Raw genomic sequence first — 25,660 nt, 5'->3', positions numbered from 1 at the left:
TCAACAGCTCAAAATGTACACAAAACCAAAGTAATTCCTCAATCTCATGGTCCTGCTCTACTTCGATTACCCACAATTTAACATTCTACTTTAAGAACTCAATTGTTTCCAAGTATATTGCACCATACTGGACAATAACAGCATCACATTATATAGATTCATGGACTTTCACTTGCCTCGATGTCCTACGATTCCATGGCGTGTAGTGAGATGGTGAGGAGTGCGCGATGTTGGAGAAATATTTCCAGAATATTTTGAAGCTGACAAAACGTTTCTATCAGTCTAGTTTGGATAAATACAGATCTTCTGTTTAGAGTCTGAAGACTTTCAGATCACCAGACTCAGCACTCAAGACCCAAGACTCAAGACTATTCTCATTGACAGTTTTTCTAATCCAGTGACGAAGGCAATCCAGAGCCGAAGTATTTGGTTGATGATTTAGTCCTATCCTCTGGAGAAGATCTCTTGGCTGGATAAAAATAACGGATTCTTTTATTCGTAATCAAGATCGTTTGAAGATCCGATGGTCGACGAAATATTCTTGGAAGGTTCTATTCTTGGAAACCAAGATCCCGATTGTATGGGCGAACATGATTGATGGGCTATCGTCGGGTTCCTTTAATAGCTCGAATGATCTTCTTGACTGATTCCGTCCAACGGGTAGATTGGAGGAATTCCTTTGGTAAGTGCCAACAGGTATGATGGCATAAAGGAGTATAAAATGAAGACGTTCTAGTTGCTTTAGTGCATGATTGATAGAGAAATTTCAGAGTTTGAAGCACCGTGATTATTAGTCGATACATTTTGAGTGAAATTGTATACACAAAGAGTGTCTATACTTAGTGATACCTTGAGCGAGTGTGGTAGATCATCTACACTAAGAAAACAAGGAAGAACATCGCTGTAACATCTCTTTGTTCATAATGGAATCCAGCCAATAGGCTGTCAGTGCAGAAGAGTGGACATAGGCTTGAAATAAGCCAACCACTATAAACCGCGTGTTCAATTTTCTCTTCTCTTAGTCTTACTTTGATTATTATTTGTCTCAAATCTATCAACTGTCTAGTATTGTGCAATTATCGAGAAAAATCCTTTATATACCTATTCACTCCCCTCTAGGTACTTATACTAGCTATATCAATCGGTATCAGAGCTCGTGTACTCACTTTATTTGAAGTGTTTTACTTCAGAGTAAAAGATCCATGGCTAGTATGCTAGCACCAGGGCTGGTGGAAGGGCAAAGCAATACCAGACCACCCTACTTTGATGGAAAGGATTACAACATCTGGAAGAACAAGATGAAAGCTTTCCTACGATCAAAGGATCCTCTGGAATGGGACGTTGTAGAAAAAGGAATTACTCCTAAAGCTGCATCAGTCTCTGAAAGAGGGAAAGAAACTGTTGAGACCAGCGGAATGACTTAGGAAGAAATAATCAAGAGACAAGCACTCGAAGCAAAAGCAATTTACTCTTTATATTGTGCTTTGTCACCAACTGAATATAACATAATATCTTCTTGTGTTACAGCAAAAGAAGTTTGGGACATATTACATATCACCTATGAAGGACCAGATCTAGTGAAGGAAACCAGAATTAACATTCTCCTCGGTCAATATGAAGCCTTCAAAATGAAACCAGGAGAATCTATAACTGACATGTTTAGTCGTTTTACAGATATTGTCAATGGTCTTGAGAATCAAGAACAAACAATTTTTGATCCCATGAAGGTAAACAAGCTACTGCGTGGACTCTCCAAGGATTGGAATCACATAAAGACTTCAATAAGAGAGACACAAAGAATTATGCCACTATCTGTCGATGAGCTGATTGGAACTCTTCAGTCTTATGAAGTGGAATGAATTAATGAAGACGAAGATCCAAAAGGTAAGAAATCCATTGCATTAAAATCAAATGATGATTCTGATGATACAGATTCTGAAGATGATATGGACGATGAGGAGCTTGCTCTCATGATAAGAAGATTCAGAAAACTGAATAGAAAAGGAAGAAGGTTCAACTCAAAGAAACAAAGTTTTCAAAGACAGCAGACCAAGTCTATTGATGATGAGGAACCAAACAAAGATGTAGTTTGCTTTGAATGTAAGAAAAAGAGACACATCAAACCCAACTGTCTTCTTCGAAGAAGAAGAGAGGAAAAGCTGAAAAGTTTCAAAAACTCTCAAAGCCGAAACCCGGAGTGATACGAGTGTGAAGAAAGTGATAATGAATATGCCAACCTATGTCCGATGGCACAATCGTCGACTCGGACTCGGATTCTGGATCGACTCGGACAGTGAATTTGAGGCAAGTAATTTTAAAATTCCTGTCAAAGTTTCTAAATACATTGATGAACTGTGTTTTAGTCTTAAGACTTCTCTCAAAAGAATTTCCGAACTTAAAAGGAAAACTCAGCTCTAAAACAAAAGGAAAACGTTTTAGAAGAAAGAGTTAAAAGTTTAGACTTGAATGTTTCCACTCTTAAAGAAAATGAAGATAATCTTTTGAAAGAAAATGCCCTTTTAAAAACTGACTTATCAAATATTTCAAAGAAATTTTCAATAGGGTCCGAAAAACTTGAAAAATTCTTTCAGCTCAAAGACCTTACTTCAATAAGTCCGGTCTAGGTATGACAAGTAGAAACAATTCCCTTGATTGATTTTCCTAAAGTAAAAGAAAGAATTAAGGAAAGACCCTCGAGAGAGGCTTACAAAAATCATTTCAAGAAAGTTTTTGTAAAGTCTGTAGGTCGAAAAGCCCTCAGGTGTTCAAAGTGCAACAGTTCGGATCACTTTGAAAAAGAGTATCCTATGGTTTGGAAACCTGTTAAGAAAGTATGGGCTAATGCTGTTTATCTTACTAACACCAAAGGACCCAAGAAAATTTGGGTACCAAAGAAAGCTTGAGACTCTTCTTTAAATGCAGGTCTCCGTCAAGAAAAAGGTAAAGTGGTATCTTGACAGTGGATGCTCAAGACACATGACAGAGACTCAAATTGCTTCATAAAGCTTGTTCAAGTAAATGGTGGAAAAGTTTCATTTGGAGGGAACAATAAAGGAAGTATTGTGGGATTTGGAACTGTGAAAATTGGAAATCTCACAATAAGTAATGTTTCCCTAGTGGAAGGACTCAATTACAATCTTCTCAGCATTAGCCAATTGTGTGATACTAGTTTTAAGATCTTCTTTCGAGAAGGAACATGTTCTGGAACCAGTAAAGACTCTACTCAGTCTTTCATGGGTCGAAGACATGGAAATATCTATCTTCTGGATGTGAAACCAAATGAATCGCAATGCCTAATCTCAATTCAAGACGAAGCAAGCTTATGGCACAGAAAGCTTGGTCATGTCAACATGAAGCAATTAGCCAAAATCTCATCAAAGTAGCTTGTTCGAGGTCTACCCAAATTACCATACCAAAAGACTGATCCATGCACTCCATGTATTCTGGGAAAGCAGGTAAGAAATTCATTTAAGCCAATAAATCATGTCTCTACTAATCATGTACTACAGTTGTTGCATATGGATCTCTTCGGACCAACTAGAACCCGAGTATTGGAGGTAATAAATATTGCCTAGTAATTGTGGATGATTACTCCCGCTTTACTTGGGTATATTTCCTTGCAAGTAAGTCCGAAACCTTCTCGTATTTTGAAAAATTTGCTAAAAAGGTTCAAAATGAAAAAGGATGTGTTATCTCAAGTATAAGAACAGATCATGGAGGTGAATTTGAAAATCAAGATTTTACAAAATTTTGTGATGAATCGGCTTTAAGCATGTGTTCTCCTCTCCATATACTCCTCAGCAAAATGGAGTTGTGGAAAGAAAGAATAGATCTCTTCAAGAAATGGCTAGAACTCTTTTAATTGAAAGTAAGATTTCTTCACGATTTTGGGCTGAAGCTATTTCAACAAAGATGCTATATCATCAATAGAGTCTTCTTAAGACCTATTATAGAGAAAACCCCTTATGAGTTATTCAAAGATGAAGGCATCTTCCTTGGATATTCTACATCAAGCAAAGCCTACAGACTCTATAACAAGAAGAGCCAGTCTGTGGAGGAGTCAATGAATGTCAAATTTCAAGACTCTACGCAAGATGAATCCAGTTAGACTCATCATGAAGAGTCTGAACCTGCTCCAGACCCTCCAAAGCTTACAACTCAAGAAGAATCTCAGACTCTGGAAGACCAGCATCAAGATGTTCGTGAAGATTCAAATAAAGAAAGAGATCGTCAACTAGACAAATCAACCAGTAACTGGAAGCATAAGTCCAGTCATCCCAAAGATCTCATTATCGGCGAAATTAATGAAGGAATTCGCACCAGATCCAAAAGGCGTGAAGAGTCTAGTGCTGTGGCTCTCATTTCTGAAATTGAACCAAAGAACATAAAAGAAGCTTTATCTGATGAAAGCTGGATTGAAGCTATGCAAGAAGAGCTCAGACAGTTCAACATTAATGATGTTTGGGAATTGACATCTAAACCAAAAGGTAAAACTGTTATTGGAGCTAAATGGGTGTTCAGGAACAAGATGAATGAGAAAGGAAGAGTCGTACGAAACAAAGCAAGACTCGTGGCCAAGGGATATACGCAAGAAGAAGGAATAAACTATGATGAGACTTACGCACCAGTAGCAAGGTTAGAAGTTATTCGACTATTACTTGCATTTGCTTGTTACAAAAATTTCAGGTTATTCCAAATGGACGTCAAAAGTGTCTTCCTAAATGGTTTATCCATGAGGAAGTTTATGTGGAACAACCACCAGGGTTTGAAGACCCAAAGAAGCCGACTCGCCTTCGGACGAAAAGGCCTTGTATGGTTTAAAGCAAGCACCTCGAGCTTGGTACGACGGACTAAGTAAGTTCTTAATACATAATGGTTTTGTCAAAGGTAAAGTAGATACTACTTTATTTATCAAAAAGGAAAACAAAAGTTTTTTGCTTGTTCAAATATATGTGGATGATATTATTTTTGGATCCTCTAATGAAAGTCTGTGCAAGAAATTTTCTAAGTCTATGCGATGAGTTTGAAATGAGTATGATGGGAGAGTTAACATTCTTTCTTGGTCTTCAAGTAAAACAATTGAAGGAAGGAACTTTTATTTATCAAGAAAAATATGCTAATGATCTTGTCAAAAGGTTTAGACTGGAAAAGTGCAAAAAGACCGACATACCGATGTCAAGTTCTTTGAAGATAGACAAAGATGACTAAGGGAAGAAAGTTGATCAAAAGCTATACAGGAGCATAATTGGTTGACTTCTTTATCTTACTACTTCTAGACCTGACATTTTGTTGAGTGTTTGCATCTGTGCTAGGTTTCAATAAGATCCTAGAGAATCCCATCTCAGTGCTACGAAACGTATTATTAAATATGTTGCTTCATCTTCAAGCATCGGTCTTTGGTATCCTAAGAAGGGAGACTTTAATCTTCTGGGATATTCAGATGCAGATCTGGCCAGTTGCATAGTTGATAGAAAAAGCACTTTGGGAACTTGCCAGTTGCTTGGAAGCAGGATAGTGTATTGGTTCTCAAGGAAACAAAGCACTGTGGCTCTCTCAACAACAGAAGCAGAGTATGTAGCTCTTGGAAGTTGTTGTTCGCAAATTCTATGGATAAAACAACAGTTACAAGACTTTGGAATTGAAGACTCATGCACAGAGATTAGATGTGACAACACCAGTGCAATCAATCTCACTAAAAATCCAATCCTTCACTCAAGAGCAAAACATATAGAGATTCGACATCATTTCATTAGAGATCATGTTCAAAATGGAGAAATCTCGATTCAATTTGTTGATTCAAAAAATCAACTAGCGGATATATTCACAAAGCCATTGGAGAAAAATCAATTCGATTTTATCCGTTCCAGACTCAACATTTTGAAGCTTGAGGAAGTTAAAGTCTAGAGACTCTCCAACCCTTAGACTCAGACATTCATGGCTATAGACTGTAAGTTGTTATTATATTCAATCTCGAAAAGGTACGATCATTAGTTTAGTTAATTTATAATTTTCGTGAAAAACTGAATCTTGTCTTTTCAAAAAGATTAACTCCTATTTGGCAGTTATCGATTTTAAAAAGAGGCGTCTATTCATTTTCCTTTGTGCCGATTGGTTTTTCCTTTTTAAACTGAGTTATATATATACAGCTTTTCCTCGCTTAAACTTCAAAACCCTAAAAGGCATTCTCCTCCCAATCTTGTCTCTACTTCGTGTTCATCTTCGAGAAAGTTGTCATCTTTTCTTGGGAAAGCGAGTAAAGGAATCTTTCAACGACAAGGAAGGATGTCTTCTTCGAGAAAGTCTTCAAGAATTGCGAGCGGGGACCACGAGAAATGAGGGAGGGGCCAACCCATTTCGATCTCACCGAAGAGGAAGATTTACCGAGTCAGCAACAGAGCCCTATTCACTCTCCACCACGTCACTCTTCATCATCTACCCCACAAGGTGCGGGTCAACAACTGGAGGAAGAAATAATTGAGGACGCAGATCTTGTAAGAGTCCAAAAACCCTCTTTTATTTACAAGCTCTATCGTGCGTTGAAGAGCATTGGGACTCCGCTGAACTATATAGATGATTTCCTTAAAGATAAAAATTATGGGAATGAGTATATATTTTTGCGACGAATGGAGGATTTGGGAATTGCTCCCAAAGGAAAGGCTGAGGAAGCACTTGCGAACATTCCAAGTGACCCTCATGTATCGGGACTAAATCCGACTGACGGGAACGATGATGATAAAATGTTCAGCGAATTTCAACCTAGAATGGGTGTTGCTGCGAAGGTGAAGGGAAAAATGATGGATTTGTTTAAATCGAAGGAACAGGAGAATCTATTCTTCAGACTGTTGAAACGAGGGGTGATAAACCTTAGGAGTGTTGATTTCGATTTCTTAGATGCCATTAATGTGAACTTAAGGGAGAAGTTCAATCTGCTTCAACTTGAGCAATTTTGCTCCGATACCACGGTTATGCGCAATTGACAGCATACTTCTATTCGAATCTTAGCTTTTTAGATGTGAATAGAATATCCTTCAATGTTCGAGACCAAGTCTATGATGTAGATGTGGACATGTTGGCAGACATAATTGGAGTTGAAAGAGGACGATATAAACCAATCAAGGTTTCAATCGCTCGTACCACACTGGAACTTGTCAAAGACAGGAGTACAGAAGGAAGAGTTACCTACTCAAGAATGCATGCCATCAACATCTTGCTTCACAAAATTGTGATCAACCGTATCGGGCCAAAGTCTACATCCAAGACTCGACATGTCTAACTCCGAGGTGAAATTGATGTACGCGATCAATTCGGGAAGAAGTTCTCTCTCCCTCACACCATTCTCTTTCACATGTACAAAGCAATGTTGAAGGACAAGGGCCAATTGCCTTATCCAGGTCTTGTGACCAAGATCTTCAGACACTTGAACATTGAACCTCCACATACTCTTTGTGTTCAACCATGCGACAAAATGGTGGTGGGTTTGAAAATGCTGACAAAAATGCGTCTGAAAGAGCTTAATAAGGCAATGGAAAAGTTCAAAGTGAAGACTCCGATCTTCTGCATCAAAGAGAAAAGGGAAGGAGCCCATGGGTGCTCCATCCAAAAAGAAAAGAACTCTTAACTTGGAGGATGAAGATGAAGAGGAAGATCTCACTATCTCGCATTGAAAAGGACCGGACGTTCGTACTGAATCAACGAGCACGACAGAAGAAAGGAAAAGAAGCAGAGGAAAAAGAACAGAGAGAAGAAGAAGGACAAGCAAAGAACAGAGAAGCAGAGGAGCAACAAGATAAAGAGAAAGAAGCTGAAGAAGGAGAAGCAGTAAAAGAAAAGTCTGCAGATGAAGCCACAGAGAAAGGGAATCAAGACGCTGAAGAGCATGACCATCACTCTTCCCCAATTGAGGTCCTAGAGACAGGGGGAGATGGCGAGCAAGGAAGAACTACACCACATGCTGTCAACAGTGAAGGTGTGAGTCTTTCACCAGCAAATCCAGAAGATTTTCAGGCTTCTCAAATGCTTGAGGAAGGACATGATACGTCAACACCAAATCTGCTCGATTACACAGAAGTTCCATCATCTACCTTCACTCCATCCGAAAGAGCAAATGCGAGCACACAGACGGACAATACCACAGATTTTCGTCGTATCCTTGATGTTCTTCTGGAAATGCGGGGTCAAATCTATGCTATGGAATGTGAACTTCAAGTCATGAAGAATGCTGGACAAGCATCTTCTGTTACCCTAGCAGATCAAATGAAAGACCTTGCTCTTCAAATTCAAGCCAATGCCAAAGGAGAAGAGGTGGCTCATCTATGGGAAGACTTGAAGAGGCTGGAAGGCATCGTCCAGTCGATGGGAGATTTCCAGATTGTGCGCGTTCCCAAGCTGACTTGACTCTTTTCTCACCTTTTTAATGATGACAAAAAGGGGGAGAACTGCAATTTGAACTCTTTAAACTTTGACTTTAAATTTCTTTTGTGTGTTTAAATATTTGTTTTTGAGTATGACTTGAGTGTGAACTTGAATTTGACTGACTTGGCTGTGGATTTTGATGTTTGACTATTTGCATTTATATCAAGTGTTGTTGAATGGTCTTACTCATGAAAGACTAACCGATTTTCTGTGGATGCAGAGTCTGGTTGATTTATTAATCTTTATGAGATAGCCATTTTGCTTGAGTAATGTTTTGCAGGTCAAAATTGTTCAAATCTACAAGAAAGTTTTGTCACCATAAAAAAGGGGGAGATTGTTGGAGAAATCTTTCCAGAATATTTTGAAGCCGACAAAACGTTTCTATCGATCTAGTCGGATAAATACAGATCTTCGTTTAGAGTCGAAGACTTTTAGATCACCGAGACTCAGCACTCAAGACTCAAGACTCAAGACTATTCTCATTGATAGTTTTTCTAATCCAGTGATGAAGGCAATCCAGAGCCGAAGTATTTGGTTGAGGATTTAGTCCTATCCTCTGGAGAATATCTCTTGGCTGGATAAAAATAACGGATTCTTTTATTTGTAATCAAGATCGTTTGAAGATCCGATGGTCGACGAAATATTCTTGGAAGGTTCTATTCTTGGAAACCAAGATCCTGATTGTATGGGCGAACGAGGATTGATGGGCTATCGTCGGGTTCCTTTAATAGCTCGAATGATCTTCTTGACTGATTCCGTCCAACGGGTAGATTGGAGGAATTCCTTTGGTAAGTGCCAACGGGTATGATGGCATAAAGGAGTATAAAAGGAAGACGTTCTAGTTGCTTTAGTGCATGATCGATAGAGAAATTCTAGAGTCTGAAGCACCTTGATTATTAGTCGATACATTTTGAGCGAAATTGTATACACAAAGAGTGTCTATACTTAGTGATACCTTGAGCGAGTGTGGTAGATCATCTACACCAAGAAATCAAGGAAGAACATCGCTGTAACATCTCTTTGTTCATAGTGGAATCTAGCCAATAGGCTGTCAGTGCAGAAGAGTGGACGTAGGCTTGAAATAAGCCGAACCACTATAAACCGCGTGTTCAATTTTCTCTTCACTCGCTACCTTTCTCGTTCACTCTCTCGATTACCCACTTTCACGAGCACAAGACCACTGGTTTTGCTAAAACCAATTAAACAAAAGAGATGCATGTTTCGGTGGTTGCAAGGGGAACGGACAGCTGGAATGGACGTGTCTTCAGCATGCCTCCCCTTGCATTTCGCTGGCTATCCATACGCCAGCAACGTGGCATCATCCAGTCAAGTTTCAGTCAACATCTCTTCCAATTAGTTAACTTAAATGTCGACTATTAAGGGGTCTTCGGATTGTATTGGGCTAGTAGGTTAGTGGACATGCAGTCCTTTAATAACAAGGCCCAAATAAATAAATAAAAACTGATCCTTAAACTTGCACAAATATGGAGCATTCTCGGTCCCATGGTCTTGGTGGTTCAATAATTTATCAAGTGTACTTATTCATGACTCAGATTCTTGTATAAAAGAAGAACAAGATTGCACGGTGTTTCAATTTCTTTTCTTATCTCATGTGCACTCAAGTGGTATAATTGTGTCGAGTCATAAAAATGAATATATATATAATATATATATATATATTAGCGAAGTCAATAGTCTATTCAACGATCGGACCCTTAATAAACATGAGATATTGGTCCGTCGATGGAATCAAACAATGATCATGCTAAATACTAATGATGCCATTCGGCGATACTTTTATTGATCAATCACTGCCGTCGCACATCACGGTTTGCGAAATTCTCGGGTGCCACATAATCTACTGCATATATACAGGCAAAATTTAGGTATAAGTTTGTCTTTAAATACAACCTCTACAAACTCACCTTCAAAGAGGGACAACTATTGACACATAAATTTTTATTATTTATTTTATTTATTTTGCCCTCTTTTTTGGAAAATAAATAATAAAAACAAAACAAGCAAAAACAAGAAAATAGAAAAGCAACCACGGGGGCTGGCCTACGAGCCTAGCCCCTCCTTCTCTCTCGCGTGGGCCCCTATGGCTCAGCCCACGCGACGAGGCCCTTTTTCCCCCATTTTCTTCTTCCTTCTTCCCCCTTCTTCTTCTTCTTCTTCTTCCTTCCTCATTCCTCCTCCATTTCTACGGACCACACGATGTGATGATGACGCGTGATGAAGTGGGGAAGAGTAGTAGCGATGGGACACTATTTTGGCTGCACCCAGGGCCGATCGGCCCACGTCGATAGGCGGCTGAACCTCCGCTGACCGGCCTTCCCTCTGCCTATAAATAAGGTGCCGAGGAAGGCAAATAAACGAACAACGAGCATGACCAAGAGAGGATCCAAGGTAGCCAACTTCGATTGCTTCCTCCAAGAAACATCGGAGAAGGTTTGAGAGCCGGCCAACTCGGAGATCTAGATTTGGTCGGAGTAAGGGTTCCGAGCTGAGATTTGAGTTTTAGATCTAGAGATCTGAGAGAAAGGCTAGCAAGCCTGAGTAGGAGATAAACCAGAGAGAGTGAGGGGCTGAGCTAAGGTTGGAGGAAGAGAAGGGTCGAGATCTTAAGACAGATATGGAGATCCACAAGACAGCCGCCTCAAGCTATGCCGTTGCCCTTCCTCGACGCCGTCCGTTGCTACTGCGTTGTCGCTTTGCAGTGTTGAGTTGTGCCCTGATGCCATCACCAAACTTCTGCTGGGCTCTACTGTTGTTCCGCCATCGTTCCATCCCCGAATGCCGTCGTTATACTAAGTTGTGTCGCTGCCCTCGTTCCTGTTGCTGCACCCTCGGACAAAGATGTCCTCGCAGCCAACCATCCTAATGCCTCATCTCGCCACCGTGTCGATGCCAAGGACAAGTGATGACGAACCCTACTCACGCCATCCCTATCGTTGCTTCCCCTCTCGAGACCTAATTGCGTTGTCCTCTACACCACTGCCGTCATCGATGTGAGCCGCCACCCCAGCCCTTCCTTTGGCGCCATGAATAGAGAGAGGGAGGAAACACTATGAAACTAGGTGGAACCGGGTCGAGCACATAACCCGTTTCCCCTAGGGTTTCCTCAAACAGGTTGGGTTGTCGAGCCGATCTTGGAACTCGGGCCGGGCATCCCCTTTTATTTAAAATAGGCCCAATTCCGGTGTGTGGGCTGAGCCCCTTTTTTAAAACAAAACAAAAATCCCGAGCTAGGCTTGTAATGCAGGCCCGTTCTGGTCTTGGGCTTGTAGCTCGGGCCGGACCCTACTCGGGGATCCAACCGAAGTCGCCTTTTTAATATTTTTAATATTATGATAATATTTTAATTAAAAAATCAAAAATAATTTATTTCCCAAAAAATCAAGAAAATAAAAAATATTCCATATTTTCCTAAAAAGCCAAAAAATTCAGGAAAGTCAAAAAATGATTTATATTTTCCAAAAAGACTAAAAATCAAAAAAAAAAAAAAAAATCCCTTTTATGTTCAAAAAAATAGAAAAATGTCAAAAAATATTTTTCCTCCACAAATATATGGAAAACCCCTCAAAAATCCAAAAAGCCTTAGTATTTAAACAAGATTAAGTACCGAAAGAGCATTAGTGATTAACTAGTGTAATCAAGTCCCCAATCCTAATTTTTATGGTTGTGCAGGAGCAAGTATTTCTCCCCATACTTCACTTGGGTTTCTAATTGACCCACCCCAAATCGATTAGTGACGACTTCATTTTAGTATTAACTTACAAGTTAAAAACTTGGACCATTAAGTCGTGAATTGGTAGACATGGGAGAGTTTGAGCTAAAATAGATCTAGCCGAACCATTAGCCTCAGCAGGTGCCCACCCCTAATTGGGCGTCGAAAAAAAAAAGAGGTCGTGACAATTGAATTATTTGCTTTTAATTGATGTTGGCTCACCAGAATATTTTTCAGAAGCAATGCAGGTTCAAGATTCTATTAAGTGGGATTAGCAATATAGGATGAGTCGCCTACAAGAGGTAAAAGGTGAGGCAATAGGTTCAAAGAAAACCTGATGGGAACAAGAGGTACAAAGTGAGGTTGGTAGTAAAAGGTTTTCTACACAAAACCCAATTGTGAAGTCAACTAAGTTTAGGCTTATGTTGAGTATTGTTGCCACTGAGAATTTATATCTAGAACATTCAGATGTGAAGATTGCATTCCTCATTGGTGACTTAAAGGAGCATATCTACATGGTTTAACCAAAATGTTTCAAGTTCCTAGCAAACAAAGCTGTATCTCTAGGCTAAAGAAAAATTTGTGTGGTTTGAAATAGACTCCTAGACAGTGGTAGAAGAGTTTTGACTCATTAATGTGCGGTAATAGGTTCACTAGATCTGATGGATCACTATTATGACTTCAAGAAATTTGATAACCGGCATAGTAATTTGCCATTATATGTAGATAACATGGTCATTGGAGGAACAAGCATGAGGAAATTAACATACTGAAGTAGCAATTGTCTAATGATTGTGCGAGATAGATCAAAAAGATTTCTTAAAATGTCTCAAGAAAAGTATAATGAGTAAGTGTTGGACAAATTCAGAGTTCAGAGTGTAAAGCCCATAATGGCTCATTAGGGAAGTCATTTCAAACTCTAAATGGAGCAGTCACTAAACATATGAGGAGTGGGAGTACATGGCCAAGGTACCTTCAGTCAGCTATCGGTCGTTTAATGTATGTTGCGGTGTGTATCAGATAAGACATAGCTCATGTAAGGGGATTGTGAACTAAATATGGCTAATATGAGAATGATGCATTGGGAAGCTATAAAAGTAGCTACTAAGATACCTAAGAGGTACTTTGAGTACTACATTTTTTTCATAAAAAATAATGTGCCTTTACAAGGCTTTGTCAATACAAAACTTGGTGGTAACATTGACAATGGGAAGAGCACATTGGGGTTATTTTTTTATATCTTCAATGGCATTGCAGTCAATTGGAACTCCAGACATCAGAAGTATGTGTCATTCTCAACCACTGAAGCACAGTACATTGCTATATCTAAAGCTAGCAATAAGATCATTTGGTTGAAGAATTTTCTAAAGGAGATAGGTAAGAAGCATGATAGTAGTGGTCCTTTCATTGATAGTGAGGATGCTACTTGTCTCAGAGAGATTCTAGTACTTCACTCAAGGAAAAAAACACTTTTAGTTGAAGTCTCTTCATACCTTTGAGCTGATGGACGATAACACGCTTTCTTCGTACAAAAAATATTGCAAATATGTCAGCCAAGGTTAGTGATGAGGAGGTGCCATGTGGCATCCTAAAATTTCATGGCAACCTCTGGAAGCATTACGACCTATGAAAAGGTGATAGAAGTGTTATTAATTTATGTTATGGCCTTTAGACCAAAGAATTTTAATAGATTAAAGGCTGAGTATTTTAATGGAGAATTATTTGGGTAGAAATACATCTTATGTTAATGGATGATCAAGATTGGTGCTATAGGACAATTTGATAAAGAAGACTTTGTTCTTGACTATACACTTTATAGATTTGATTTTATGGATTAATGTCACAAAGTCTTTTGGCCATTTTATTATGCAATTATGTATTTATTTAAATGAGGATTAAGATGTATTATTAAAAATAAACTTGGACCATTTAAGTTTGGATTTTAGGCCCAAGAGTGTTGGCCTAAAGTGGGCCAAGAGGGGCGGCTCATGAAGCCCATTGGGCTGTCGACCGCATGGATGGGGAGAGGAGCCGGATGGGCCTCCTCCAAGTGTCTTCAACACGGGAGACACTTGTCTCCTTCTTAGGGACAAGTGTCCCTCCATGCAAAAATGGAAGCATGCAAGGGTTTTATTGAAACCAAAAGGAAAAGGGGAAGGGGAGAGAGAGAGAGAGAGAGAGAGAGAGAGAGAGAGAGAGAGAGAGAGAGAGAGAGAGAGAGAGCTGTCGAGAGAGTGAGAGAGGAGGAGGAGGCCGTGCGAAGAAGAAGGAAGAGAGTTCGTCCGCCGTTCGTCGCTGCTTTGCCTCTGTTTGCTGCTGTTTTGTGCTTGAATCTAAGGCAAGTGAAGTCCTAAAACCTACTCTTTGCATTGCTGTGTGTATGTGTAGTAGTTGGAAAGTCTTGGTGGTGGTAGATGGGATGAGATTTCGGAGCTTTGAAGAGCGATTCGTTGGTCATGCATGCTGATTTCGGAAAGACCAGTCTGATCGTCCGCGAGTTTGTGTGTTGCATGTGACTTTTTAGTTGGAATCTTATTTCGACCTCTTCATGAACGTTGTATAGAACATCTTAAATTATAACATACTAAAACTTGAGACAAAATGGACAAGTATTGAGGGGTGAAACCTTTTTTCTACGAAAACATTAGATCTGGAAACTGTTTTGTTGACCTCTTGGTGATTTCGTGTGTTGCATGTGACTTTTTATTTGGAATTTCACTTCGACCTCTTCAAAAAATTGTAAAGGACATCCTGAGGTTTAACATATCAAAATTTTATAGAAAACAAATAAGAATAGGTAGGCGAAATCGTGTTTTTTCGGAGGTAGTTAGATCTGGAAATTTCGATACTAAGAACAGAGTTTTAAGCGCCTATATTTAATTACCTAGGACGAATCTGAATTTTATGCCTTCATAAAATATCTACCTTAGGGTCTTGAATATTACATAGTCAAATTTCATAATTTTTGAATGTTATTTTGGTATTTAATCGAAAATGTTTTTAAAACTGTGCAATCTGATGTGTTCGGACTTTGTAAGTTTCAATGCGTGGACTATATCGTTTTCTATGAGATTCTTTTGGAAAATTGTTCTGCATGAAATATCTTTTTTTATGTCTTTCCTACAACATATTCAAATATCGTAATTTTTGAAGTTCATTTGCCTATTTAACCAAAAAATTGTCAAAAACTGTGCAAGTGGAACGGACAGAATTAGTAGTGCTGTGATGCGTGGTCTGTATTGAACTATATGGGGATCTTTTGGTGTAGTGTTCTTCATGAAATATATGACTTTATGTCTCGACCATCACATGTTCAAATTTAATAATTTTTTAAGGTCATTTGGGTATTCAATTAAAATGTTTTCTAAAACTGTGCAAGCTGGATTGTGCGAATTTCAAAAGCTGTAATGCATGGACTATTCTGTTTGTATGAAATTCTGGTGGTGTTGTGTTCTTCATGGTATAAATGCCTCTAGATCTTGTCTATGATGTGTCAAATTTTCAAAATTTATTAATGCCATTTACTAATTTTTATGGAATTTTAATTGGAGGAATGCATTCTGATTTATTCGAAAAATTGATGTGTTTTGAAAAATAAATGAATTTATCCATGTGATGGAATACCTTGAGTGGTTGATTTTGCTATATATGTGATGGCATATGGCATGTTATATGGCATGAAAATTTGGTTGAGACTCTTGATATTGATGCATCAAATGCCATGTTGAAATTGAGATACTTGTATAAATGTAAATGGTGATAGTAACAAGACCGTCGGAAGTGTGAGCTGACGATGCCCCGGGAGTGTCGGGATGCCCGGAATGTGGGGGTGCCGGATGCCCGGTGGCCTAGTGGCGTAATTCTGGAGGGTCCTCGGGAGTTTCGAGATGCCCGGTGGTATACGGTACGTAATTCCGGAAGCCTTGGAGGTGTGCCCGGGGGGATTCCTCATGATGCTAGTTGGGATGCGAGATACCCAGAATGTGGGGGGCCGGATGCCTGGTTGTATTTTGAATACATGCCTGGAGGTTCCTCGCGATGCTTGGTTGGATGTGAGCGATAAATTGTGGGATGCAAACATTGGTCCCTGAAAAAAAAAATGATGAGATCTCTGTGAAAGATAAGAATTAAAAATGAATCATATGCATGGGTGTATGCATATGGCATGATGCATGATTTGCTTATGAAAGTAAATTAATGCTATTTGATATTGAAAACACGATGATGAAGGCATAAATGGATCTGGATCTCATGGTGATGTATGCTTGATAGCATGGATGATATGAATCATGGTGGTATATGCACGATGGCATGGTGAGATATGCATGACTGCATGGTGGTATATGCACATATGTCATAGATATGCATGAATGCTTGATGATGAGTGCATGGTGGTATATGCACATATGGCATGGTGATATATGCATGAATGCTTGATGATAAGTGCATAGTGGTATATGCACATATGGCATGGTGATATATGCATGAATGCTTGATGATGAGTACATGGTAGTATATGCACATATGGCATGGTGATATATCCATAAATACTCGATGATAAGTGCATGATGGTATATGCACATATGGTATGATAACATATGCATGGCTGCAAGGTAAGTTATGCTTGAATGCATGAATGATACGTACTTTGTTATGATGCCTTGATTGTTCTGTGTGACGCAATGAGTAGTTTGGTGGATCTTTATTGCTGAGTGGTTGTACTCACCCCTTTTGGGGATTAACATTTCATATTGGATAAGATTCATCTGCTGCCACTACCACCGGTAGATGGATCAAGTGGTTGGATATGACTGCGAGGAGGAGGATAGCAAAGGAAGGAACTTTTGGACGCCAACATTGATCGATGGACTTTAAGTATATGATCATTGGAGGAGATGTCGGTCATCTTTTGAAGTATAGCCAAGTATAGAAGACTACGGAATTTTGAAGACTAATGATGTCCATCAAGTTATGTAAATAAAAGCGTACGGCTTTAGCTTATATAAGATGTTTAGTTGGTGTGCATCATTTTCTGAATATAAGAAAGGGAGTTGATGGATGTGCTTTTGCTATATGAATTGCGCAAGGGACTGATAATAATAATAATAATAATAATAATAATAATAATAATAATAATAATAATAATAATAATAATGTAAACCCCCAGGTTGTATGCACCCGTTGCAATTGAATTGGTATCAGAGTGACATGTTATTAGGAAAAGTGAAACTGAAAGAGAACTGTGGCGACCCTAACGAATCGGGGGCCGTTAGAGGGGTGTCACATGCCACCACACTAGGACAATTTGGTTATAAAGACGATTGTAGACTATTGCCATTTTGAAGATCATATTCAAAGTAAGAGATGGATGGAGTTGTGAAGTTTGATAAATGAAAGAATTGTTAAAAGAGTATATATATAATTTCCACCATTACTCTATAACCTAAACTATTGTTGTATATTAATATGATTCCTCTTGTAATTATAACTTGATATAATAGTTAAAAGATTACCCAGTACAACATTATAGTTTCCCTTAATTATTTTGAAGGATTTTTCACGTAATTATTTTCTTGCCTTCTTCTCTGACTATTCTCTTTTACGTTTCTCATTCCCAATAGAGGGCAGCTTCCCATATATAAGCCCATATCCATCATCAGTCTCAATTAAAACACTTTACACCAAGCCGTGCGACTACATTAATACCAATTGAGATATGTGCATAACCAAAAATCCATATGTAGTCAAATAGTTATATTGGACTATCATAAAGTGTCTCATATATAGCGAGTTTTTTTTATAGCAAACATAAAGTACTTTTGTTATTAATTGCTTCCTAAATACAAAAAATTCTTTTAGAGCTCATTTACGTGTGCATTTTTTGCTAATGTTTTGCTGCTAGTGTTCTGTTTGGTAAGAAGTCAGGTAGTCTTGAAACCACCAACATAAAGCTTTGCACTCACCTCTTATCACTCAAACAACCCTCTCCTTGTCTCTCATTGCTGAGAGAGAGAGAGAGAGAGAGAGAGAGAGAGAGAGAGAGAGAGAGAGAGAGAGAGAGAGAGATCCCTCTCATGGACAATTACGATTGGTACATGACGAAAGATGGGAGTAGAGATCCTACTTTTTACGCAATCTCTATAAAATGTTAAATGTTAATTACACAAATTTTTGCCATGCATATCATTTAGATTTTATAGAACTAAACTTGTACACTTTCCCAAATCTTATATTGGTTGAACATGATAAAACATTCATATTGCCATCTGATCTCGCCTGTGAAGGAAATCTGTTGGAATATAGTACGTGGAAACAACATGATCTTGTAAATTATATCAACGCGAAATCACTAGAGAAATAAATGGGAAATAATAAGGACACTAGAAATTTAAGTGGTTCGGTTCGAGTATCGATACCTACATCCACGGGAAGAGCTAGTAGCAAATAATATACTGTAATCGGAGAATAAGAGTTTATAATCGTTCACACGCTCGAGTGTTTTTCCACGCCTAGATTTAACTCCAAACTCAAAGTATTTATAAATAAACAACTCACTTGAACATAAACTCATGGCACAAAATTACCATTCGCTCAAGCTTTAAACAAAACGCTCTACGTAATGAATAATTCACACGTGGCTCTCTTCAATTTGACGTGTTAGCTTCTACATGCAGCTCCTTTTCTTCTATGTAGGGTTTTTAGCAGTATGTCTCCTGGGGATGTTTGCGTTATATTTATATGTGTGCCCAAAGGTCAAAGTTTGATCTGAGCTCACCACCTTTTGGCTCCACGTGCAGAGGACTTCCTTCTCTCCACCATGTGCCCTTTGGGCCCCACCATGGATTACCTATAGAGGAATTCAGCTTCTCCCGAAGATAAAGGAAGAGAAAACCTTTGCTCCTTTTTTTATTCTATTTTATTTCCTTTTTATGCGATTATAAAGAGTCCAAAAAAGAAAAAAAATTCTTCATCATAAAAATATCTTCACGATAAGATAATAAATTTTTTTTTATCCAAGCGAATCGCATTTTGCAAACGTTCAAACTTGAGACATAATTTAACAATTCTTCACCTTGACTCGATATTTAAAAACCAAGTTATAGTGCTCAGCATCCATGTTGCTCTCCCAGCGCCCCGACGAGTGCTCACTCTCCATAAATGCTAATATAGCTTAAACAGAGCTTGAGTTTCGCCAAAGGAACATACTTAGTCATCATATCTGCTAGGTTATCTATTGTAGCAATCTTTTTAACAATAATATTACCCTTAGCTAAGACATCTTGGATAAAGTGGTGCATGATATTGATATGCTTCATTCACTCATGATAAACTGGATTATACGCCAAATATATTGTACCATGGTTATCACAGTGTATATCCCACTTTTCTGTTCTAACCCAAAGTCCGAGAGCAAATTTTATAACCATATCGCCTCATTTGCTACAAAGGTTAGTGCCATGTGCTCTGTTTCAGTCAAAGACAAGACAATGTGATCCTATAAGGGCGATTCCTAACTAACTACACCACCCGCTAGCGTAGATACTTACCCTACTAAAGACTTGTGATCATCCAAGTCACCGACGTGATCCGAATTCACAAAATCAATGGTCTCACTGCTATTGATGTCCCTTTGATATACTATACCCATGTCTGTTGTCTCCTTCAAATATTTGAGAATCCACTTCACAGCTTCCCAATGAGCTTTACTAGGACACTTCATACAGCAACTAACCACGCTCATAGCTTGTGAAATATCAGCTCTAACGCACACCATAGCATACATAATATTACCCACGTCACTAGAATAAGGAACACATGATATATGCTCCTCCTCCTCCTCGGTCTGCGGTGATAATTTATTTGAAAGTTTAAAGTGCTTCGCTGAAGGTATACTTACAGATTTTACCGACTACATATTAAAACGTGCCACGATCTTATCAATATTTTTTTTTTGAGATAGATGTAAAACTCCCGCAGTCCTATCACACAAAATCTCCATACCCAATATTTTCTTTGTAGCACATAAATCTTTCATCTCAAATTCAACATTTAATCACATCTTCAGCACATTAATATCAAACATATTATTAGCTACTATTAGCAAATCATCAACATATAAAAGTAGATAAATCAAAGAACTATTCTCCAATCTCCTATAGTAAACACAGCTATTCATCTGGCTCTTTGAATAATTTTGACTAGCTATGAAAGTATCAAAATGTTTATACCACTACCTAGGGGACTGTTTTAGCTCATACAAAGATTTCTTCAACAAGCAAACATGATCTTCCTTACCCGAAATAGCAAATCCTTTGGCTGCCTCATGTAAATCTGCTCCTCCAACTCACCGTGAAGAAATGCAATTTTTACATTTAGCTGCTCTAACTCAAGATTTTGCAAAGCAACTAAGGTAAGTAAAACACGAATAAAAATATGTTTTACTACATGAGAAAACACCTTATTGTAATCAATGCTCTCACACTGTGTATATCTATTTGCCACAAGTCTCGCCGTATACCTTGCTACCTCGACACCAAGAATGCCATTTTTTCGTTTGAAAACCCATTTACTTTCGACAATCTTTTGACTCTTTGGTACTTTGACAAGCTCCTATGTCTGATTTCGATGGAGTGATTCAATCTCTTCACTCATAGCCCATAACCACTGCGACGACTCCGAACTAGCTATTGCCTTAGAGTAAGACGAATGCTCATTTGTCTCCATCTTATCACCTACAATTAATGCATAAGCAATATCTGTATAATCATAACGTACCGGTGATTTAATGTGCCTTCTCTGCCTATCTATAGCTATAATGTGTTGTGGCTTTATTGGTTGTTCACTATCACTAACTTTAGGAACTGTGGCTTCATCTGCAATCTCAACTTCACTAATGACACCATGATCTGTCTTCTCTGCTGGTTGTGTCTCAGAACTCCTCTGTTGAAGCATTGTAGTCTTGTCGAAGATCACATCTTTGCTGATTAGAAAACCAGGTGATTTGGGATCAGTGCACCATAGTCGGTAGCCTTTCACCCCATGTGCATAACCTAGAAATATGCATTTCTTTGCTATCGGCTCAAGCTTACCATCACTCGTATGAGCATACGCATGATATCCGAATATATGTAATTCGGAGTAATCAATAGGTTTCCCCGACCATACTTCCTCAGGAGTCTTCCACTCGACAGCAAATGATGGAGCTTGATTAACTAGGTAACATGCCATGTTTATTGCTTCAGCCCAAAATTCATTACCAAGTCTTACATCAAAAGCATGCATCGAGCTCGCTCAAGCAAAGTTCTATTCTTCCATTCTGCCATGCCATTCTGCTGTGGTGTCCCAAGTATTATGTGGTGTCTCAAATACATTTTTTCTCGCAGAACTCGGTAAAATCTTTACCATAGAACTCCATGCCATTATCGATTCTCAGGCACTTAATTTGTTTATCTGACTGCTTCTCAATCAATGCCTTAAATTTCTTGAACCGATCGAACACAACGTATTTGTGCTTTAGAAAGTATACCCATACCTTCCTTGAATAGTCATCGATAAATGTCGGCATATATCGAGCACCTCCTTTTGAAGGAACCAAAGACGAGCCCCAAATGTCTGAATGAATATATTCAACTGGTTATTTGATCGAATGAATAGCTATAATAAACTTAACTCGGTACTGCTTGCCAAAGATACAGTGCTCACATAAGTCCAGCTTCCCTATCTTCTGACCTTTCAACAACCCCCTTTCACTCAATATCGTCATACTTGCCTTGCTCATGTGCCCGAAACGCATATGCCATAATTGAGTCAAGTTAGAGTCTAACTCACCTGAAGAAACTGTAGCGGTTCCATTCAAGGTCTCTCCCAGCAAATGATAGAGAGTATTCACTTTCTTCCCCTTCATCACTATCATGGCACCTCGAGAGATCTTTAGTACTCCACCTTCAGCGATGTACCTACACTTGATGTCATCAAGTGTCCCTAGAGAAATAATATTCTACTTGAGCTCCGGTACATGCTTCACATCTGTTAATGTGCGCACCACCCCATTGTGCATTCGAATCTGAATTTTCCCTATCCCCACAGCCTTACAGACTGCATTATTCCCCAAAAGAACTCTACCACCATCTGCAGTCTAATAAGAAGTAAACTAGTTCTTATGAGGCGTCATATGATAAGAACACTCCGAATCTAGCACCCATTCATCTCCAGATGAAGTAGTAGTCACACATAAAACAACTTTTGCATCACTATTGCTCCCTTCGGCAACGTCTGCCACATTACTTGTGGCATTTTGCCTATCAGCTTTATTCATCTACTTTGGACAATCTCTCCTAATGTACCCATCCTCGTGACACTCAAAGCACTTCACACGTCCCTTGGACTTTCTACGGCTTGATTTTGATCTGCTTTTACCTTTACTGCTACTAGACCCTCGATGTTGTTTTCTACCCCGAATCTTCAGTGCTTGCGCTACTCCTTGCGCTAGACCGTCATCTCACAACTTTCTCTACCACTCCTTAGAGAATAAGGCTGAATTTACCTCTTCTGAGGTAATTGTAGTACGTCCCTACAACAGTGAATCAGTAAAGTGCTCCCATGACTCTAGTAAAGAGGTTAACAATATCATGCCATGTTATTTATCATCAAGTATCTTACCGACGTTCTTTAGATCTATCATGAGTTTATTAAATTCATCTAGGTGGGTTCTGATCAACGTACCTTCAATATATCTAAATTGAAACATTTTCTTCAACATGTACAAGCGATTGTTCAAACCTTTCTTCAACAAGTGCTCCCATAATACTGCGGCATTCTTCTCCTCAGAAACCTCTATTAAAATCTCATTCAACAAATTTAACAGGATTGTGCTCTTTACTCTTTCCATTAGCTATATCCTCTCAGAAGCTTTCATTATAATTGGCAACTCATCTTCACTATCTAGTGCCTTGGCCAAACCTTTGGTTGTCAATAAAGCCCACATCTTGATGCTCCATAACACAAAGTTGTTCTCCCGTTAAACTTCTCAATTTTAGATTTACTCTAAGACATAATTGTAGTAACAGAATTTCCAGATAATAATCAGATAAGCAAAAGCTCCAAATCACAATCAAGAAATTTGATCTCGAGCTCTGATACTAATTGTTCGAATATAATACGCGAAAACGATAAGATCTTGCAAATTAGGTCAATGCTAAATCACCAGAAAAATAAACAAGAAATAATAAGGACACTAGAAATTTACGTGGTTCGGTCCGAGTATCGATATTTACATCCACGAGGAGAGCCAACAGCAAATAATTCACTATACTCGAAGAATTAGAGTTTACAATCATTCACACGCTCAAGTATTTCCCACACCTAGATTTAATCCAAAACCCGAAGTGTTTATAAATAAACAACTCACTTAGATATAAACTCATGGCACAAAATTACCGCGCTTTCAAACTTTAAACAAAACACTCTACGTAACGAAGTATTCACACGCGTCTCTCTTCAGTTTGACGTGTGTAGCTTCTACGTGCAGCTTCTTTTCTTCTATATAGGGTTTTCAGCCACACATCGCCTGGGGATGTTTGCTTTATATTTATATGTGTACCCAAAGGTCAGAGTTTGACCTGGGCTGACCACTTTGCGGCTCCACGTGCAGAGGACTTCCTTCTTTCCACCATGTGCCCAAAGTCAAACTTTTGACTTTGGGCCCCAGCATGGATTACCTACAGAGGAATTCGGCTCCTACTGAAGATAAAGGAAGAGAAAACCTTTGCTCCTTTTTTTTATTCTATTTTATTTCCTCTTTTGTGTAGCTATAAGGAGTTCAAGAAAAGAAAAACTTCTTCATCAGAAAAATGTCTTCTTGATCAGATAATAAGAAATTTTTTATTGAAACGAATTGTGTTTTGCAAATGCTCAAACTCGAGACATAATTTAACAAAATCATTGACCTATAGTTGATTCATTTATTATATATGTAAATCCTAGATGCAAAAAATATGCCGGAGTTGTTCCTTATTAATTGGGTGACAGTACATGACAATTTTTTGTTAGCTTGTTGATGCCAGTTGTAATATTAAAGATGAACGGAAATAGTTAGATGCGTACAATCTTCTCGAGCATATCTTTTGAAAAAAAAAAATGAAAAGAACATCAGCTTTGGCTCCATAGTAAGACAATATCAACAAAGTCTACTTATATTAGGCTTACAATGCTCTTTTAATTTTCTATTAAGCCCATATTTATTTATTGCTATTAGTTTATTAGTAACTCGTTAGTTCTTCTCCATGACGTCACCCTCGTTCCCTTAATTTAGTGTTTCTTTCTTTCTCACCGTCACTTTGCACGCAACGACATCCATTTTATGGAATATTTTTGTGAGACCAAACTTTCAAGGGTTTATTATAATACGAATATTAAATGTGCAGAGGTTTCGCGAACATACTCTTTGACTATACATACAGTAATCGTTGACGAATGAAGTAACAAACTGAAGTTACTAGTGAAGTATAAAAGGCTTGCTCGTGATAGGTTAAATTTTTGAGTGTATCCTTCTAAAAAAAAATTTTCATACGCAAGACATGACTTTTTAGTGTATGCCGCATTTAATTCAAAGACTGATTAGACATTGCTAGAATGTTGCAAGTGGGGCAGTGTCATTCGTAGTTAAGAACCATGGATTAGAGAGGCTAGATAGACATTTCCCTGCCAAGTATTGATGTGGAGGTGACCTAAACACAAGCTATTAGCCAAGGTTACTTCCTCTTGTTTGTTTGTGCATTTTGTATATATAACAATATATGACAAGTTGGATTCACCCGTGAAGAATATAACTTGGGTGTTGTGCCAAATAACACTTGTCAAGAAGGCATTGTAGAACAAGTTGGTGTATGAGATCAAAGAAGAAACTGATGGCAGCAAGAGGAACAAGGGAAATTTTTAGTAAAAGTTTTTCTCCAAATTTGTAAAACAGTTCAATGTGAAGATTGCACTCCTCCTTGGTGACTTAGAAGAGGGTATATATATATGGTATAATCAGAAGGTTTTCCAATTCTTGGTAAATAGAACTATGTTTGCAAGTTGAATGAAAGTCTGTATGATTTATAACAGGCTTGTAGATGGTGCTGTAAGAAATTCGACTCATTTATGTGCGATAACGAGTTCACTAGATGTGAAATAGACTATTGATGTTACTTCAAGAAATCTAATGGTTGCTATATTATTTGATTGTTGTATGTGAATGATATGATCACTACAAGATCTAGCATGGGGTAGATCAATAAATTGAAGCATCAAATGTCAAAGGAGTTGGAAATGAAGGACCTGAGAGCAGCAACTTGGCAACTCAGATTCCTGACATGAGGATCATGTGAGATAGATTAGAAGGATTTAAAAGTTGTCTCAAGAAAAGTGCATTTGAGAAGGTGTTGGATAGATTAGAGTTCGTTCTACAAAACCCAAAAGAACGCCTTAGAGAAGTCACTCTAACCTCTTGAAGGATTAGTCATTAAAGACATATGAAGA

This window comes from Eucalyptus grandis, chromosome 11 (assembly GCF_016545825.1).
Source record: "Eucalyptus grandis isolate ANBG69807.140 chromosome 11, ASM1654582v1, whole genome shotgun sequence".
In the NCBI taxonomy this organism is placed as follows: Eukaryota; Viridiplantae; Streptophyta; class Magnoliopsida; order Myrtales; family Myrtaceae; genus Eucalyptus; species Eucalyptus grandis.
This window is presented reverse-complemented; position numbering follows the sequence as displayed.